This window comes from Mustela nivalis, assembly GCF_964662115.1.
Source record: "Mustela nivalis genome assembly, chromosome: 7".
Classification (NCBI taxonomy): domain Eukaryota; kingdom Metazoa; phylum Chordata; class Mammalia; order Carnivora; family Mustelidae; genus Mustela; species Mustela nivalis.
Genome location: NC_139026.1, coordinates 41,907,474 through 41,928,025, shown reverse-complemented (window position 1 = coordinate 41,928,025; position 20,552 = coordinate 41,907,474). Strand labels below are relative to the sequence as shown.

General features: G+C 37.0%; 1 long non-coding RNA gene across 1 annotated transcript in view; it reads right to left on the bottom strand.

Annotated features, from left to right (window-relative positions):
- LOC309869404 overlaps positions 1-20,552 on the bottom strand; it is a 209,811-nt gene that overhangs the window by 23,045 nt on the left and 166,214 nt on the right. The window lies entirely within an intron of this gene.

The following is a 20,552-nucleotide window of genomic DNA, read 5'->3' as shown; positions in this document are numbered from 1 at the left end:
AAGTGAATTAAAATTTTTTTTAAATTAATTAATCTATTTAAGAGAGTGTGAGTCCTGGGCGAGGGGTAGAGGGAAAGAATCTCAAGCAGACTCCCTGCTGGGCACAGAGTCTGACTCAGGGCTCTGTCCCATGCCCTCGAGACCATGACCTGAGCCAAAATCAAGAGGCACCCATGAATTTTAAAAATTTTAAGAAGAAGATGAGTTGAAAGAATGGAGCTTCATGGCAATTAGAACAATCAACTGCTCACTCCCACTGCATCTGAACACTGCTATGAACACACCTTAAACAAGTTTTCTCTCATTTTCTAAAACATATACAGGCTTTTGTCATGTTTCCTCACTGACTTAGTAGATCATTAAAATTCCAAATTCATACTGATACAGACAACTGGATTACTAATCCAGTGAAATGTTTTTGTCATGAAAGGAAATACACAGACAAAGCCAATGAGAACTGAGTCCTCTAGTTTCTTAAAAAGACTAGCAGGAAATACATGGTATGTTCATAAATACATCTGTATGGGCAGACCCGCCACATATGGTTTGGTAAGTTGTGAGGCAAAACCTGCATGGTCATCTAGTCAGCCTGTAAATAAAGGGATGGACAATAGGAGTGCAAAGGAGAGAGAAGTTTCTTGCACGTGGAAGATCAGGAAAGGCTTCCTGGAAGAGATGTTGTTCAAGTTGTGTGTGATGGAAAGGATTTAGTTACACACATGCTGGAATGATGGTGAGAGGCATTCAGCCAAAGGAAACGGGCTGCTTCTGACATCAGTGGCCCAAGTCCATTAACTGATCCCCGTCCCGTGTAGTATGGTCAGCGTATGTCGCTCTGCCCTGACCTCTTTGTGGGACTCCTTCACATACCTACCTCTTCCTTTGCCTCATTCTCCCTCCAACCCCACCCTGATTTGCTCAGTTAACTCACTTTCAGATGTCAGCTTGAGCTTCACTGCCCATCACCTACTCTCCATCTCCATCCCAGCCTCAGATGAGCATTACTTCAAATGAAATGTCCTTATCGACCTCTGGGCAGATCTGTGATCACACTTATCATGTATGTTTTGAACAGTTCTTTTATTTGGTTCCCCTGAAAACTGTAGCCCCCCCTAAGAGGAAAGGCTGCACTTACTTTGTACACAACGAATTCTCCAGGGATTAACACAGTACGTGATACCTAGTAAAGGTTCAGTAAACACTTTTGCAGTGCTTATGTCAATATTTTGCTATATCAAAGTCAATTAAAATATGTTTTGTGAGAAAGAGGCACCTGAGACATATATCAGGTTTTCCTGTACAATATAGCTTCTTTCAAAAGTGCCTCAATGTTCAAAAAGGAGAAATCACAGGTAGTTAAGATTACATATCTCTTTAGGTTTTTAAACTCTGCTTTTAGAACTTTGGGGTTGATATCCAATTAAATAAATAAGTCATTTCTAGCCTGCCTGCCACTAATCTCCAATATAGAAAGAATTTTAAAAAATGTACAAGTTTCTGTTTTTTGTTCTTTTTTTGTTTTTTTTTTTTTTTTAATGTATAGTGAGTATATGACAAGCCAAGGAACTTGGGCATCATCCACCAATCCATCCATTCAACAAATATTCTCTTCACGCCAGAATCATTCCAGGCATTGGAGATACAGTTGGAAACAGGACAGAAAAGATCTTATAGGGGTGGGGGAGGGGATATAAACATGTAAACAAATAATCCAAAACATTTGGAGATGGGGTAAGTACTATCGAGAAAATAAAATGGAGTTTGTGATAAGAGATAGGAACACGAGATGACTTAACTTTAGGTGGTCTGAGAAGCACCTCTGAGAAAAGGGCATTTAAGAAACAGATGCCAAAAAGAAATCGGGAACATGAAGAACTGGGGAAGAATGTGCTGGGGTCGGTAATATAAAATTTTAAAAGACAGTGTTCAGACATTTCACTTCAAGAAGTACCAGTAATTAGGAGGCACCTGGGTGGCTCAGTGGGTTAAAGCCTCTGTCTTCCTCTCAGGTCATGATCCCAGGGTTCTGGGATTGAGCCCTGCATCGGGCTGGGCTCTCTGCTCGGTGGGGAGCCTGCTTCCCCCCCCACCCCGCTCTCTCTCTCTGCCTGCCTCTCTGCCTACTTGTGATCTCTGTCTGTGAAATAAATAAATAAAATCTTAAAAATAAAAAAAGAAAAAGAAGTACCAGTAATTAGGTATCATCTAGGCTTCCACAGAGATCCTCCTTCCCTGCCTCCCTCCCTTTCTCCCCCCAGAATCAACATCTCATAATGAGAGGAGCAAGTCCTTGAAACAGGGGAGGTAATACAGAAGTTTTTATTTTTCTTGCATTCCCTACTTCCTATTTAAATAACTCCAAAGAGCTCCTCTTTGTTCTTCTCCCAGCCCTGAGCCAGTTAGGTTTCTCGCTTGTAAACCCCTGAAACTGACCCTGGCTAATTTAAGATGAAGATAGATTACCAGAAGGTAATAGGGATTTCATTCATCTGATCAAAATGCTTAAGAGTCAGCTTTAAAAAATGACAAGAAACAAGGGGACCCAGCCAGACCCACATAGCTAAATCCCTGACAGCAGCACTTGCTTAGGACCCAGAGCTGGACACTGCTATCCACGATCCCCACTTCTGTCATTCCAGTCAATGGCTGCTGCCTGCCAGATTCTGGATCCCGACTCACTCCACCACAACTGCTCCCAAGAATAATCTCTCAATGTCCTTATGTCTTTGCATCCCTCCCTCCAGATTCCAAGGAATCAATAGCACTACTGGGTATTTAACCCAAAGATACAAATGCAGTGATCCAAAGGCACAGCTACACCCCAATTTTATAGCAGAAATATCCACAATAGTCAAACTATGGAAGGAGCCCAAATATAGAATATGTAGCATACAAACACACACACACACACACACACACAAACATGTACGTATACAATGGAATGCTATTCAGCCATCACAAAACCAAAATTTTGCCATTTGTGCAACATGGATGGAACTAGAGGGTATTTGCTAAGCAAAATAAGTCAATCAGAGAATGACAATGATCATATGATCTCACTGATATGTGGAATTTAAGAAACAAAACAGGATCATGGGGAAAGAGAGAAAAAATTTAAATGGTATAAAATAAGAGAGGGAGACAAACCATGAGACTCTAAATCATAGGAAACAAACTGAGGGTTTCTGGTGGGGAAGAGGGTGGAGGGATGAGGTAACTGGCTGATGGACATTAAGGAGGGCACATGATGTGATGAGCACTGGATATTATATAAGACTGATGAAGCACAGACCTGTACGTCTGAAACCAATAATATGAGAAAGAAAGGAAGAAAGAAAGAAAGAGAGAGAGAGAGAAAGAAAGAAAGAAAGAAAGAAAGAAAGAAAGAAAGAAAGAAAGAAAGAAAGAAAGGACGAACGAACGGAAGAGAGAGAGAAAGAATGGGAAAAAGAAAGAAAGAACAAGGAATCCAGTTGATCAAGTCTAACTCCATATGCTAACACCTCAGTATTCTCATCTTGAAATTGGGTACACTGGTAACCATCTCACAGTGCTACTGCCAGGATTAAATTAGATAATACAGAGTCTCACAATAGCTATTGTTTGTGTTGTTTTCATTTCTAATTGAGCCCTCAGGACACTTGTTCTTTGGGATAACCAAAGTTACCACTTGTGACTTTATTCTGATTCTAATTGTTGCTGTTTCCATCACAGGCTTCCATCCTGTCCCATCTTGCCAATTTATCACTCTTTTACTCCTTTATTTTCTGTTCTGTCTCCTGTCTCATTTTCTTTTTCTTTTTCTTTTTTTTTTAAGATTTTTTATTTCTTTATTTGACAGAAAGAGATCTCAAGTAGGCAGAGAGGCAGGCAGAGAGAGAGGAGGAAGCAGGGTCCCTGCTGGGTAGAGAGCTCCATGCAGGACTCAATCTCAGGACCCTGAGATCATGACCTGAGCCAAAAGCAGAGGCTTAACCCACTGAGCCACCCAGGTGCCCTCTCCTATCTCATTTTCTGTAGGAAATCACAATTTTCAGAATTACATATTGGTATTTTATAAATATCACTAGCCAATTTGAGAATTTCCTTGATTTTATGAGGGAAAAAATGTTTCAGGCAGAAGTATCAGGGCTTTGGTTCTTCTCTGCCATATTTTAAAATTATGGCTTTGTTTTGTTATTGAAATCAAATAGTTATTTTACTCTTGTTTTTCTTTTCTAAGTCCAGAATCAGCTTAAAAGCCCAGGGGTTGCAGAGGACTATTCACTAGAACAGAGTTTTTCAATCTTAGCACTACTGACACTGTGGGCTGAGGAGTTCTTTGTTTGGGATCTTGTGCATTGAAAGAATCTAGCACCATTTATGGTTGCCAGCATCTCTCCTTTTCCCTACCCCAGTGTCACAACCAAAAATGTTTCTTGGGAGCTAAAATCAATCTGGTGGAGAGCAACCACCAGGGACTTGACGAAGTGATTTATATCTATGCTACACTTATGTTCACCATGACACTTTTTTCTAAACAGCATTCAAATGCTTTGCCCCAACTTCGGTGACTTGGATCACTTCCTTGAACAAATGAACTAACTTTTTCCACACCTAACCATAGGCTATATCTCAGACCTCATGCTTTGGTGGCAAGAGTGACTTAGCTCAGAGTGTATATATGGATCATACCCACATAGTTCTTTTTTTTTTTTTTTAAATGCCCATATAGCTCTATTAAGAACTTTCATATAGCAACTCAAATGTATCCTTTTCATATACAACTTGTAAGCTCACTGTCATTAAAATATCATAACTCTTTCATTGTAAAATACCATTGATTGTAGGACTCACCTTAACTCTCTTTTTGCTTGAAAAACATTGTATTAAATGTTCATAATCTTCTTTTCAGCTTAATTAACCATAAATAGTACATATATTTGCATTCCACCTTATTTCTCAGGGTTGCACTGAAACTATGAATCCAAGAGTAGTTTCAAATGTGCAAATACATCAGAATCATTGTGGAAGATTATGAAAATGTATATTCCTGGCCATTGTCTTTATAACTTCGAGGATAAGCAGTAGAGCCCAGGGATAATTCTAGATAAGCATCTCAGTGAATCCTGAAGCAAGTAGTCCATCAACATACGTTTAGAAAGATTGGTCTAATTCTTCTTCACATTTAGAATATAAAGATTTTTCTAAATCACTCTTGCCCTCAGCAGCCGCGTAGACCATCCATGTTTACCATACCAATAACACACTGCTTTTCATAGTCTTGATCATGATCTTGAGACACCCTAAATAGTACCAGGGATTCATTTGAACTTTCTATTTAGCTAAATTTGTAGTTTGCTTCTAGTAATTAAATTATGTACCACTGGGAGTTAAATAGCTTATTTTATAAGCCCACTGGGACTTTTCAACAGATGAATGTTTGAGGCTGTGGTGCTAGACTTCCGTGATGCTTGTATTAGCTAGACCAGTCTTTGCTATCTTGGAAAATTCTCTATTCTCCCTACTTTGGCACTTTCTATTGTCTTTCAATTTATCACCTGGGGCAAAGCAGATGATCTTCTGGATATAAAATAATTTTCATTTTAAGACTGCATAATAATATCAATTTTAAAAGAAATCATATATGACAGGGATTTGAGTTTAATTTAAAATTCACCAGACTGTGATGTTACCAATGTAAAGCACTTATTGAGGTGACAACTGATTGATCAATAGCTCATATACATGTGTCTAGTCACTGACAACTACTTATCAACTTGCTTTCTCCCTGGTGGCTGAACAATTTCATTTGAAAGTAATTATAAGATGCATCTAGATTTTATATGTAATCAAGGGTGATAAAAGGTATTTTACCATAAAAAGCAGTTCTTATGATTAGGATTTTAAGTCTAAGTTTTACACTTCTGGTCAGTATACTCTTTGAGAATATTAAAATGATTAGACAGCATCATCTGAACAGGGGAATTGTGCCTCTTACAGAATTTTTTTTAAAACAAGAAATTTTACTTTTGCATAAAAGAAATAGTAAAATTTCTGAGTTAATGAAGCTTTTATTTCTGTCACACAAATTAGTATATATAAATAATCAGCATATTCTTAGTGTGCTTTTTTTCTAATTAAAACAAGCATAAGTTAATTCAATAATTCCTTTTTCCAGACAAACTGAAGAATCAGCCAGAAGATACAGAAACAGAAAGCTACAGGACTAAGTCTATAAACAAAGTAAATACCAGAAATTGATGGATTGTGTCTGATTTCAGAAAGGCATGTGCCACACTGATACCCCAAGAATATGTCCCCAAATTGACTGTTTCTATCCATAAAATGTGCCAGTGCTTATTTTATTCAGTAGGTTCAGAACCATCTGACAACTTGCTTTTACTCCACAGACAGTACAAATCAGGGAGGCAGAAGAAAATGCACATGTTTCCTTACTCTGGGCTGTTCTTCTTATAAACCATCATTATTCATCCACACAAGCTCTCTGATGAGTATTAGCAGAAAACACAGGTAGACAAGAAAGCTAAGAGTAACAGACTAAAAGGACACAAATGAAGTATCTCTGAAGGTAATTAGGTAATTGGTATCTTAGTTTCCTTAGGAGTGCCCATCTACGTTGGAAAACATGTCTTCTGATCTGGCCAAATTACAAGAAGGTGGTAGAACTTCTGCCTTGAAGAATACCACCAACACCAAGAAGTCTTCTCTCCTGTTTTTCTGTAGAGTCTGGCCTCTAATGTGTTATGGTAAAGTGAGCGTGGGATTTTGTCAAGTCCAGAGGTCCTGAGATTTATTTCTTGGACTTGGAAAACCTTGGTCCATCTGTAGAAGCTAAGTCAGAGCGGAGAGCCCCCACAATGGAGGTGAAATCTCGGGCACAGCCTACAGTGGCAGTGAGCAGCCCCTCCCAGTCCCCACAGTCTACATACAGCTAACAAGGGCCAAAAGGATGGCAGTAAAAACTAGAATAAGGAAGAGGGAAAAAATGGGGATAAAATTGCTAAGAAAGGCTAGCCAGGACTTGTCAATTTTTAAAATGGGAAAGGAAAGAAAAGGCAAAGAACAAAACAAAACAGAACAAAAGTGCTTTGCTTTTTTAAGCCTGGGAGACTATGAATAAAGCAATGGCATTAATAGCACTAGGAAAGTCAGGAGGATAAACATTTGGGAGCTCAAAGATGTGAGAAGTTTTTGATTTATTAAATTTGAAGGGCCAGTGTAGTTGGAAGTGTCCAGTAAGCTAATGAAGGAATAGAAATAAAACTCAAGGGAAGATTCAGGAATTTGCACAAAGATGTCAGTGGAAACTCCCAGGACAAAATATAGGGACTAATGAACAGGTGGCTTAGGATAAGAGGTTCCAAAATACTCACATTCAGCACATAGGAGAGGGAAAAGAGGCATCTTGAGAAGACAGAATTCTGAAAGTATGTCCAGAAAGTTGCATCTCAGAGAATCACATTTCAAGGAAAGGGCTGGTCAGCTGTGTCAGTGATGGGAAAACCCAAGACAGATGACAGCATGATGAACACAGTAGAAAGGAATTAAAGCAGCTTGTGATTAGTTGAAGGCAAATTTGGAGGAAGATCATTTGGTGACTATCCTCCAGGGATTGTGCCAATGACACCTTATATTTCATCTCCAGTTCAGCCTGAACAGATGGCACAAATGAGAATCTCTTCATATGAGGGTTTCATCTGGATTTATAGCCCAGTCAGTCCCATTTCTTTATTTGCCTCCAGAAGGGCTGGAAGCAAAACCCTGTCTGCATTCCCAGAGGAGGTAGAGTAAGGCTCATTAGCAAGATGTTTGGGATGGCTTTGCTTGCAGTTTTATGAAGAAACTTTATGAATTAGCAGTGTAATATGTAATGTAGTACACTCTCTTACTACTACAGATACATGTTTTGGTGCTTTCTAATATAGCTATATTTTAAATGAAATATAATTGGTTTCTGAGCTGTCATATTTCAGCATCTTAAATTAAGCTACTGAAAGTAGGATTGATAAAATTATTTTTATTCAAATATTAAGAGATGGTTTCCTATGAGTAATACAAATATGGTCCTTTAATTTCCAAACTTAGCAAATCCCAAACTAAACCTTTTAATGATAATAAATCTTATTAGACTACACTGAAGTCCCCTCCAGTCTATGCCAGAAGTTTGAAATAAAGCCTGAAATAAACACCTATATCATTTCAAATTTCCTTTTAGATGTATGGCACTCCTCTGGATTTAATGTATATGTTCTGAATTTTATTATTGCTATTTCAAATGCCTTATCATATTTTACTATACTGTATGATGTGGTGAAAATTTGTGAAAAATAAGACTACAGTTTTATTAATTATAGTCCAGCAGTTATAGTTCTGCCTTTGAATTAATCAGTGATTTCTTTTATTATGACATCGGTATTCCTTTTATAGATATTTTTTAAATGGATCACTAATAATCTTACATCTCATAGTTATATCTGGTTGTAAATGATAGAATACTACATTGGACTAACCCTAGCATTCTCATGACTAAAAGTCAGCAACCAAGCACAGCACAGGAATGTGGCTGGGTTCCCTGACTGATCTAAAACCAGGGCTTTGTCTGTACTCCTTTCTGCTCTTATACTCCACAGTTATTCCCTGAGGACTAACTTACTCTACTCCCCAGTCAACACACAAACTATGGAAAGCAATAGCTCCCTGATTTATGTATTACAATTCAGGCATCTAGGGAGAGAGTAGTCTTCTCTCTCTCAGTTCCAATTTTAGAATTCTGAGGCAAAAGACTGGCTATTTTCTTAATCAGCTGTTGTTCAGTCTTAGGTGAATCAACTGTGGCCAACAAGTGGGGTCCAGAGAGGAGACTGGAATTTTTGATGCAACCTATCAACTGTGGACAGGAGTCATAGATACATTGGACAAAATGGCTGCCCTGAATCTACAGCCATTATGACCATGAAGGGGAAGTAGTTAGAAAAGTGGTGTTGGCTAAAAGATACTGTACTTACAGAGTGATGAGATAACCTGTTGATTCAGTCACTTAAATTTTTTTTTTTTTTTTTTTTTTTAGATTTTATTTATTTATTTGAGAGAGAGAGACAGTGAGAGAGAGCATGAGCGAGGAGAAGGTCAGAGGGAGAAGCAGACTCCCCATGCAGCTGGGAGCCCGATGCGGGACTCGATCCCAGGACTCCAGGATCATGACCTGAGCCGAAGGCAGTCGTCCAAGCAACTGAGCCACCCAGGCGTCCCAGTCACTTAAATTTTTTAAAAGTCATCTCATTTGCTTAGAAGAAAACTACAACCATAACTATCATTTGGGTCTGTCCAGTTAGTTTTATTTTAGAATGTTTTTATTTGGGGCACAAGCAAACACACTGTGGCTGATTTTAGTTATTACTGGGGGACTCTTATGGAAAACTGGGTGAGCCGAGGGACACATTTTTAAAAACACAGAACAGCCAGTCTTAACCAATCATTGATTGAGAAGGATGGGAAGGGTGTAAGTGGTAGTCTATTAGCACTGCCTCTTCTGCTTTGCTTCTTTGTGCCTGGAAACCTGGCGGGACACCTATTAGTCACCTCTACAGAGAGCAAAGCAGGAAAAGAGAATCCATGGACTGCCTTTGGACTTCGCATTGTATGACAGGTAATCTCCTGACCTAATTTAAGCTACCCTGTGGTATTCTTCTGGCATTCGCAGCTGACATGACCAATGGATACAGCTATCACAACATCAAGAAAGTATAAAATATTGTAAGTCTGTGCCTTGGTAATTTCTACTGTAAGTCTTTTTCCCCTTTTGGGAGGTATAGAAGGCTGAATAATGGCCCCTCAAAGATGTCCACATCCTATCCCCAGAACCTGTAAATATGGTATCTTGCCTGGTGTGATTAAGTTAAGGATCTTGAGATGGGGATCAGAGTCAGAGAGATGTCCATATCAAAGCAGGGGTCAGAGAAGAAAGAAAGTATGACACTGTTGACTTTAAAGATGGGGGAGAGGGGGGCGCCTGGGTGGCTCAGTGGGTTAAGCCGCTGCCTTCTGCTCAGGTCATGATCTCAGGGTCCTGGGATCGAGTCCCGCATCGGGCTCTCTGCTCAGCAGGGAGCCTGCTTCCTTCTCTCTCTCTCTGCCTGCCTCTCAGTGTACTTGTAATTTCTCTCTGTCAAATAAATAAATAAAATCTTTAAAAAAAAAAAGACGGGGGGAGGGACCATTGGTCAAGAAATGTAGACAACTTTTAAAGACTGAAAAAGACAAGAAAATAGATTCTTCCCTACAACCTTCAGAAGTGATGCAGCCCTACAGACACATTTTAGGTTTCTTACCTTCAGAATTGTAAAATGATAAACTTTCATCATTATTCTACTTCATTGGTGGCAATTTGTTATGGAAGTGGTAGCAAACTAACACGGGGGCTTTAATTAATGGCAGTATAAACACACTGGACTCTTGCTAGAGTTCCCAAAGATTCACTCAGCCTCCTGTCACCCAGCAGATCCATTTCAGGACACTTCAGGGGCAGCATGAGGCTATGTCCTTTCACTAGACTGAAATTTTCCTCTCTGATCTAATAAGATTGACATTATAGACCTGGAGGCAAATCTGCCTTCTTTATATCCATAATTGGCTTTTGAACTCCGTTTCCTAGAGGTTTTTGTGACTAGGTTGTATCTACTGAGTGGAAATTTCACTCATGTGACATTTAATATAGAACTCTCTGAATGCATGATTAATTTTTGCATACCAGATATTACCTCATTATCAGATTTACAGAAAGTAGCAATGTAATTATAAAGCAGCTATTTTCAGCACACTCTGCCAGGTTATTTCTCTGCCAAATCATTATGCCCTGAGAAACAACACGTGACACTATTGAAAACAAGTCGAGTCTTGTGAGCAATCAGTTCAGATAATTGCATCTTTATTATTGACAGTTCCCTTAGGACTCTAGGGTCTCATGATCTGCTCTGCTCTGGGAATGCAATTCATTAAGGTTTCTATCCTGAGCCAGTTTTAATTAAACTGTCCTCCTTTTCTCTTTAGCTCCCGATAGTTCATTTTTCTTAGCAGGTCTTAGTTGGTCTAGAAATCTAGCTGTTGAGCTAATCTGAGACCCCCTCCTATCTATCATTTTGATGAGTCTCTTCTTGGCTTATAACTTCAGCAGTTTATTTAGCTGAATGAGCATAAAATGTACCTGCTTCCACAAAAGGGAAAAAAGAAGAAGAAAAAAAATGCCATTTAGCATCTCAGTTTGCATCTTTTAGAAAATAAAACGGGCATTTGGAGACATTCATAAGCTGATACCATGTTTGTGGCAATAATACTAGATGATGAATTTAATATCCTGAGTACAGATCAACTTTTAGTTCTCTTTGTTCTGAAATTAAACAGCCTGTGATTGATTGATATGCTACGACATATATGATAGATGGGTTTCTGGAAGTTTCATAGTTTTTCAACCCTTTTCCCACGGGATTCTCTTGACTGGCTATAAGCATCCTTTATTTTATGCACAAAGTGAAACAGATTTGTTTGTTGATTGTTTATTTTTACTGAGAAGCAATAACATATAATGCATCTCTTGTTGGTTGCCATTATCAGTTTTCAGAGTAATAACTTTGTTTTAGCAACACAGGTTCTCCTTCATTGTGGGTAAGAAAAAACAGTTTCTTTGTTCATCCAACAATCTAATAAATATTCATTAAGTGCCTTCTTTGTGCAAAGCCCAGTACAAGGCAATGCATAGAATATAAAATGTTGAAAATAGGCTCGACTTTCAGGCAATTCACTAAGTTAGGTTATACATGTTAACTTTCTTCTCAAATTGCAGAAGGACTCCTCATTGCTACTGCATTCCTCATTACAATGTTTGGGAGAGAAGATCTGAAAACAGGGAGTCTGCAGGAAAGGTGATTAGATAGGAGGCATTGTCTAGTCATGAGGTACTATCGAGACAAATAAGATAATAGAATAAAGAGAAAAATGATGTTATAAAATACGTTTAGAAGGAAAGAATTGAAAGAACTTAGTAGCTGATTGGTTATGAAGGTAAATATGTGGGGAAATATAAAATTCTTTTCTTTTCATTTTTAAAAATACTCATGACTATTTAACCAAAAATTAAAACCTTGTCTTATGGGATTTAGGAAAAAATATGAAGTATGTATGGAAACTCTAAAGCGTTGAGTAGAATAAATTATAAAATTGCTACATAATGTGAAATAGTACAATATTTTAAGTAAGCTTTGAGAGGTTAATCTATTTTAATTCCTACAGCAACCAAAAAAAATAATACAAAGAGGTAGAGCTGAAAAGTGAATAGGTATATTCAAATGGGATTCTAAAAATTATTCAAATAAGCTAAAGGAAAACAGAAGGACCTACAGATAGCCAAAAATAAAATGGCAGACCCAATCCAACTGTGTCAGTTATCTACATTAAATGTTAAAGGATCCCATTGAGTAATGAAAAGTTTTTTGCTAAGTGGCACTAGAACAACTGGATATGCATATAGAACATACCAAACTTCATTCCCTATTTCATGCCATACACAAATATTAAATTTGAGGCACCTCATATACCTAAATGTAAAACCCAACTTCATAGATTTTAGAAGAAAAGATAGGAGAATACAGATGGGCCACAGAATGCACTATCAATTAAATAAAATTGTTATCCTGCATCAAGACTGCTTATTAAAAGATACTATTAAGAAATGAATAGGGAACCTACATACTGAAAGAAAATATCTGCAAAACTGACATCTAGGATATATAAAAAGATTGCCTCAGGAATAAGAAGACATACACCCCAATTTAAAAAATAAACAAAAGATTTGGATATACAGTTCATAAAACAAGATATACAAATGGTCAATAAACACATGAAAATGCTCCCCACATCATTATACATCAGATAAATGCAAATTAAAGCCACAATGAAATTTCATCCTATGACAACACCAAAATGATGAGGAGGATGTGGAACAGCCGGAACCTTCCCACACTGGTGGGAATGTAAATGTAAATGTTAAAAGAGTACACTTATGAGCACTGAGTAGTGTACAGAACTGGTGAATCTCTATATTGTACACCTGAAAATAATATCATGTTGTATGTTAACTCCAGTGAAATTAAAATTAAAAACGTAATACAAAAAGAAAAATAAGATTGGATGATTTGCTCTACTGGATATCAAGATTTATTATAAAGCTCCACTAATTAAGGGGGAAAATGGACAAATATACCAACAAAACAGAAAAGAAAAAAGACCCTTGCACTTATGGACTTGATATTCAACAATGTAAGCATTAAGAACAGTAGAGAAAGTTCAATGTTCTGAACAAATGATTCTGGGCAAAGTAGACAACCACTTGGAAACAAAACAGAATTTTAATCCTGCCTCCCACATATATAAAAATCAGTTTCAAATAGATGAGAGACAATACAACAAAGTTTCTGAACAAGAATAGGCTCATGATCTAGGCTATGAAGTGGGAAATAAAGAACATTGTGCAGGAAGAAATGAAAAATTTAGATTAAAACTACTAACCTCCTTTCATCAAAGACTTCCAGAACATGAAAATAGGAGAGGATATTTGCAAGACACAATAAGTAATAAAGGGATTGTATCCAGATTATGATGAACTCTATAAAGCAATAAGAAAATAAGCAACAATATAGAAAAATAAGCAATAGACTTAAATAGGTTTTCACTAAATAAGATATCCAAATGACCATACACACATGATAACCTCATCAGGCATTGAGAAAATGCAATTATATCTTATTGTGGACCCTGTACAAATCTATCAAAATGATAACATGAAAAAGATTGATAATACCTTGTGTTCACGAGGACATGGAACACTTACACATTGCTGGTGAGTGTAAATTGATACATAACCAACTTTAAAAGACTATTTGCCATTATCCATTAAAGTTGAAAATATGTAAAAACCAATGATGTGGCTCTTCCACTTTTAGGTACATACCCATATAAATATATGCATATTTGTAGCTAGAGATGTACAGCCTGAATGTATTCACATTATTTGTAATAGCAGAATTAGAAACATCTCAAAGGTTCACCTATGGTAGAATAGTAGAATATGTGATATATTCACGTAGTGAAATAATCTATAGCAATAGAAAGGAAGTAACTACAGCTGTATGCAGCAATAACATGAATGTCATAAATATAATGTTAAGCAAAGGAAGTTGTATACCAAAGAAATTGCATACTGTAGGCATTTATAATGCTCTCAAAAACCAACCATTCCTGAGGTCTGCTCCCTTCCTGGAGGCAGCCTATATCCAATCACTGGTCCATGCTGGATGCCAAAGGACCACTGAATGAAGTGAGGCTTTGGCTGTGATTGTCACCCAACTCCTCCTTCTACCCCAGAGTTTTTCCAACTCAGAATTATTGACTTTTTGAGCTTGCTAATTCTTTGTTAGAGAGGCTATCTATGCATTATAGGACATTTAACACTATCCTTGGCTTCTACCCACTAGATGCCAGTATATTAACACATGTTGCTAAATATATCCTGGGGTATAAAATCTTCCCTAGATGAGACCCATGGTGCAATCCTGTATCCTTCAATCTCCATGAATGTTGATCCTGAGAGCATTTCCCAATAAACAAATCACCGAATCTCTGGCACACCCTGATGAGTTCTGTTCATTTAATAAACCATTTACACATATGTTTATTGGTAAATTATATGTGTACTATGCAACTATACATTATATGTTATAGAGTATAATTATAAAACATAAACAAAAATAATTGAAGAGGAGAAAAAAATAAATATAATTAATAGTTCTAGCATTTTCCCTGCTCCCCAATAGAATGTTCATTGGCACCTCCTAGAAAGCCTAAACCATACAGTAGAAACCAGTGCCCTAGGAGGTGGGAGGGAACAGCAAAAGAAATGTAGGTAGAGGCATTAGCCTTAGTCACCCACTGAGGCAGGAAAAGAAAGGAGAAAATAGTTACAATGTTTATTGTATTGCGGTGGGGGGGGGGCAACAGATACATGAAAAAGTACTCACCATCACTAATCATCAGGAAAATACAAATCAAAACACTGTGACATAGCACCTTATATCTGTTAGAATGGTTATTCTCAGAAAGACAGGAAATAGTAGGTGTTGGCAAGGATGTGAAGAAAAGGAACCTTTGTTCACTGTTGGTAGGAAGGTAAACTGGTATAGTTATCATAAAAAATATGGAGGTTCCTCAAAAAATTAAAAATAGAACTACCACATGATCCAGCAATTCTACTTCTGTGAATTTATCCGTACACAATGTGAACACTAACTCAAAAAGATACATGCACCCCATGTTCATTGCAGTACTATATACCACAGCCAAGAGATGGAAACAACTTGTGTCCATCAATGAATAGATAAAGAAAACATGGTGTGAGTGTGTGTGTGTGTGTGTGTGTGTGTGTGATGCAATATTATTCAACCATTAAAAAGAAGGAAATCTTTCCATTTACAACAACATGAACAGACTTATGCTAAGTGAAATAAGTCAGAGACAGTCAAAAAAACAAAGAGGCAACCCACGGAATGGGAGAAGATATTTGCAAATGACAGTACAGACAAAAGGTTGATATCCAGGATCTATAATGAACTCCTCAAACTCAACACACACACGAAACAGGCAAACATATCAAAAAATGGGCATACAAGACATACAAATGGCTATCAGACACATGAAAAAATGTTCATCATCAATAGCCCTCAGGGAGATTCAAATTAAAACCACATTGAGATATCACGTTAAACCAGTTAGAATGGCCAAAATTAACAAAACAGGAAACAACATGTGTTGGAGAGGATGTGGAGAAAGGGGAACCCTCTTACACTGTTGGTGGGAATGCAAGTTGGTGCAGCCTCTTTGGAGAATAGTGTGGAGATTCCTCAAGAAATTAAAAATAGAGCTTCCCTATGACCCTGCAATTGCACTCCTGGGTATTTACCCCAACGATACAGATGTGGTGAAAAGAAAGGCCATCTGTACCCCAATGTTTATTGCAGCAGTGGCCACAGTCGCCAAACTGTGGAAAGAATCAAGATGCCCTTCAATGGACTAATGGTTAAGGAAGATGTGGTCCATATACACTATGGAGTATTATGCCTCCATCAGAAAGGATGGATACCCAACTTTTGTAGCAACATGGATGGGACTGTAAGAGATTATGCTGAGTGAAATAAGTCAAGCAGAGAGAGTCAATTATCATATGGTTTCACTTATTTGTGGAGCATAACAAATATCATGGAGGACAAGGGGTGTTAGAGAGGAGAAGGGAGTTGGGGTAAATTGGAAGGGGAGGGGAATCACGAGAGACTATGGACTCTGAAAAACAATCTGAGGGGTTTGAAGTGGCGGGGGGTGGGAGGTTGGGGTACCAGGTGGTGGGTATTATAGAGGGCACGGATTGCATGGAGCACTGGGTGTGGTGCAAAAATAATGAATACTGTTTTTCTGAAAATAAATAAATTGAAAAAATTTTTTTAAAAAAGAGACATAAAGAAAATTCTATATGCTCTTACTTTTATGTGGAACCAAAAAGAAAACAAAAAAACCCTGTGCTCATTGATACAGAGAACAGATTAGTAGTTATTGCCAGATGTGGGGTGGAGTGGGTGAAATGAGTAAAGAAAGTCAAAAGGTACAAGACTTCCAATTATAAAATAAATAAGTCCTGGGGATGTAATGTACAGTATGGAGACTATAGTTCACAATACTGTTGCATAATTGGAAGTTGCTAAGAGAATAAATCTTACTCATCACAAGAAAAAAGAAATTTTGTAGCTTTGTGGTAACAGGTGTTAACTAGACTTATTGTGGTGATCATTTTGCAATATAAACAAATATCAATAATTATATTGTACACATGAAGCTAAAATAAAGTTAAAAACTAAAAGTTTGGGGGGAATGATAACAGTGACAGGCAGCAAGATAGAAAAAGTAGTCAGTGTATATCCAGATGGTATTGATTGCTTGAGCAGGTATCAGATAAAAGGGATTTATGGCTAAACATACTTGATTATGACTGCAAGCTACCCACTAAAATTCTTATAAAAAATGCAATGAACGTTTAAAAGCTAGCTAGAGGAGTAAAAGTAAAGATAAGATTATTAATTAAAGGTCAGAAGGAATTTCTTTTAATTGTATCATTGTTGAATTGAAAGGTAAGTTCTTGAACTTTGCAATATAATCTCTTAAACTCTAAACTGAAATTATTTCATCACATACTTTTAAGTGCATATTAATACAGCACTATACTATTAGAAATAGAGACATTATTAGAAATTCACACAGGAACAAATAATGTAATGAGAAACTTCATCCCATGATCAGTCCATTTTAGATGGAGTAGTAAAAACATATAATAAAAGTTTTGAATAATCTAAGTAATAATACTGAACATGTGTTCTTTTTTCCTCTGCATTTTTGTTTAAGGCCCAAGTTCTAACCTCTCCCAGAGTTTTTTTTGAGTGATCTCCAAAATAATAATCCATAAATTCTCAGGGACATGGCACTATGGGCTGAATTGTACCCTTATCCCCAAATTCGTATGTTGAAAAACTAACCCCGGTACCTCAGAAGTGACTGTATTCAAAGGTAGAGCCTTTTAAAGAGGTAATTAAATTAAAACAAGGCTATTAGGGTGGCCCCTAATGCAATTTCACTGGTATCCTAATAAGAAGAAGAAAGTGGGACACAAAGAGACATGGAGCACGCACACAGATGGATGAGCACATGAAGAGGTCAAGGAGAGACTCCTCAGAAGAGACTGAAGCAAATAAATAAAATATTAAAAAAAGAGACTGAAGCAAATAAATAAAATATTTTTTAAAAAAGAGAGAGAGAGAGAGGGCGCCTGGGTGGCTCAGTGGATTAAGCTGCTGCCTTCAGCTCAGGTCATAATCTCGGGGTCCTGGGATCAAGTCCCACATCGGGCTCTCTGCTCAGCAAGGAGCCTGCTTCCCTCTCTCTCTCTCTGCCTGCCTCTCTGCTTACTTGTGATCTCTATCTGTCAAATAAATAAATAAAATCTTTAAAAAAAAAAGAGAGAGAGAGAGACTGAAGCTACTGAAATTTTGATTTTGACTTCCAGCGTTCAGAACTGGGATAAATGTTTCTGTTGGTCAAGCCACTCAGTCCGTGGTATTTCGTTATGGCAGTCCTTGTAAACTGAGGTAGAGCCGGAGCTATCCTCACCTCAGTGTTCTTTTTTTTTTTATTTAATTTTAATTCTAATATAATTAACATACAATGTTATATTAGTTTCAGGTGTACAATATAATGATTCAATAATTCTATATATTACTCAGTGCCCATCATGTTGCCTCTATGCTTTAAAATATTATGTATATAAAAAAAATAGGCAAAAGAAAAGCTTAAGAGTAACTTGATATTTTTGTTTGTTTGTTTTAAAGATTTTATTTATTTATTTGAGAGGAAGAGAGAGAGCATAAGCCTGGGGAAGGGGCGAAAGAGGCAAAGGGAAAAGCAGACTCCCCACTGAGCAACAAGCCCAATGAGGGGCTTGATCCCAGGACCCTGGGATCATGACCCAAACTGAAAGCAGATGCCCAACCGACTGAGCCACCCAGGCACCCCAAGAGTAACTTGATTTGAACTTTTTTTTTTTTAGGTAGACCAGAGTGGAAGAGGGGAACAAGATTGATAAGCTTAACTACCTAAAACAAAAGAGCCACCAAAAAACTAATATTTATTGTAATAAAATTCTAAGCAAAACTAAAAGCCAAATAAAACAGGAAAATTATTTAATCTCCGTAGAAATCTTAAAAATCAACTTTATGTGAGTTAAACGTAAACCTTAGATAAAATTGATATATTCCTAGAAAAACAGAACTTACCAAAACAAACTAACTAACTATATATATATATATATATCTATATATATATATATATAGATATACATATATATCTTCTATGTATTATAGCCATTGGACAAATTGCATCAACATTGCAAAATCTATCTACAAAGAATAAATCAGGGGAGATGGATTTATAGGTGAATTCCTAGCAAACACTCTAAAACCAGACCATTCTATTCATATAAAAACCCTTCAAGGGGCGCCAGGGTGGCTCAGTGGGTTAAGGCCTCTGCTTTCGGCTCAGGTCATGATCATCGGGCTCTCTGCTCAGCAGGGAGCCTGCTTCCCCCACTTCTCTCTGCCTGTCTCTCTGCCTACTTGTGATCTCTCTCTGTCAAATAAATAAATAAAATCTTAAAAAAAAATGCTTCAAGAAAATTTAAAAAGAGGAAGCAAACATTTTCCAACTGAAATTAGTAGGAAAAAGCCAAAAAACAGGCCAACTTACAGAAGAAATGCAAAGAACAAATAAACATATTTTAAAAGATCCAAATGCACTAGTAAGCTAAAATTCAAATTAAAACCATAATTAGATGCCATTTTCGCTTCTCAAATTTGTAGTTATTTTGTGGGTGTAGCATGTTGAGGACTGGTAAGAGAACAAACTGTTACAACTTTTATGGAGAAAAACCAGAGAAATTTGGCAAAATGTATTAAAAGCGTTTATAAAAATATGTTTTTAAATACAGTGATTTTCTACTTATAGAAATGTATTTTCAGCAAATCAGAAAAGTGGACAAATGGGTATGCTTATTATAATATGATTAAATAAGAGGAAAAATTGATGAAGATTTTAATATTCCTATATGAGAGAATGATTAAATATACCCCATTACATACATTCAAAAGAGTGGTTTGTACCATATAACTATTACATTTTCTTTTTTTAAATTTTCTTTATTTTTTCAGAGAGAGGGAGAGAGCATGCAGAAGTAGGGGGAGTGTCAGGCAGGGGCAGAAGCAGGCTCCCTGCTGAGCGAGGAGCCTGGGATCATGACTCAAAGAGAAGGCAGACTCTTAACCAACTGAGCCACCCAGGCATCCCCAAATATTACATTTTCAAAGGATATCTGGTGAACTAGAAAAAAAGATAATGATACAATAACAGATAAACACAGCAGAACACAAAATTAGGGCTGAGATGCAATCCCCACTTTGTATGAAAAATACTGAAGAGAAAGACATTAATGACATCAAAACTTTTATGGAGGTTATTTTTATATGTTCATACATGTATTTTTGTTCAATACATATTTGTTCATACATATATCTGTTCAATACATATATATTTTATATGTAACATATTTTATATGTTATGGAGGTTATTTTTATAGGTTATGTTCCAAGAACATATGATATTTACTTTTTAAAATTTTTCTGTGGAAGGTTGAAGGTTTCTGCTAGTGTATATCTATATCTATATCTATATCTATATCTATATATATCAGTTTTACAATCAGAAGAAAAGCAAATATTTTTTAAGGTGTCAGGGGCACTTACCTATCGTGTGAAATGTTCTAATTAGAGTAGGGATGGGGCAGGAATAATGGAAAAAGTTGGGCTTAACCAGTGATGGAACGCTGCAGGAGAATTAATGAGAATCTGTAGAAAGCA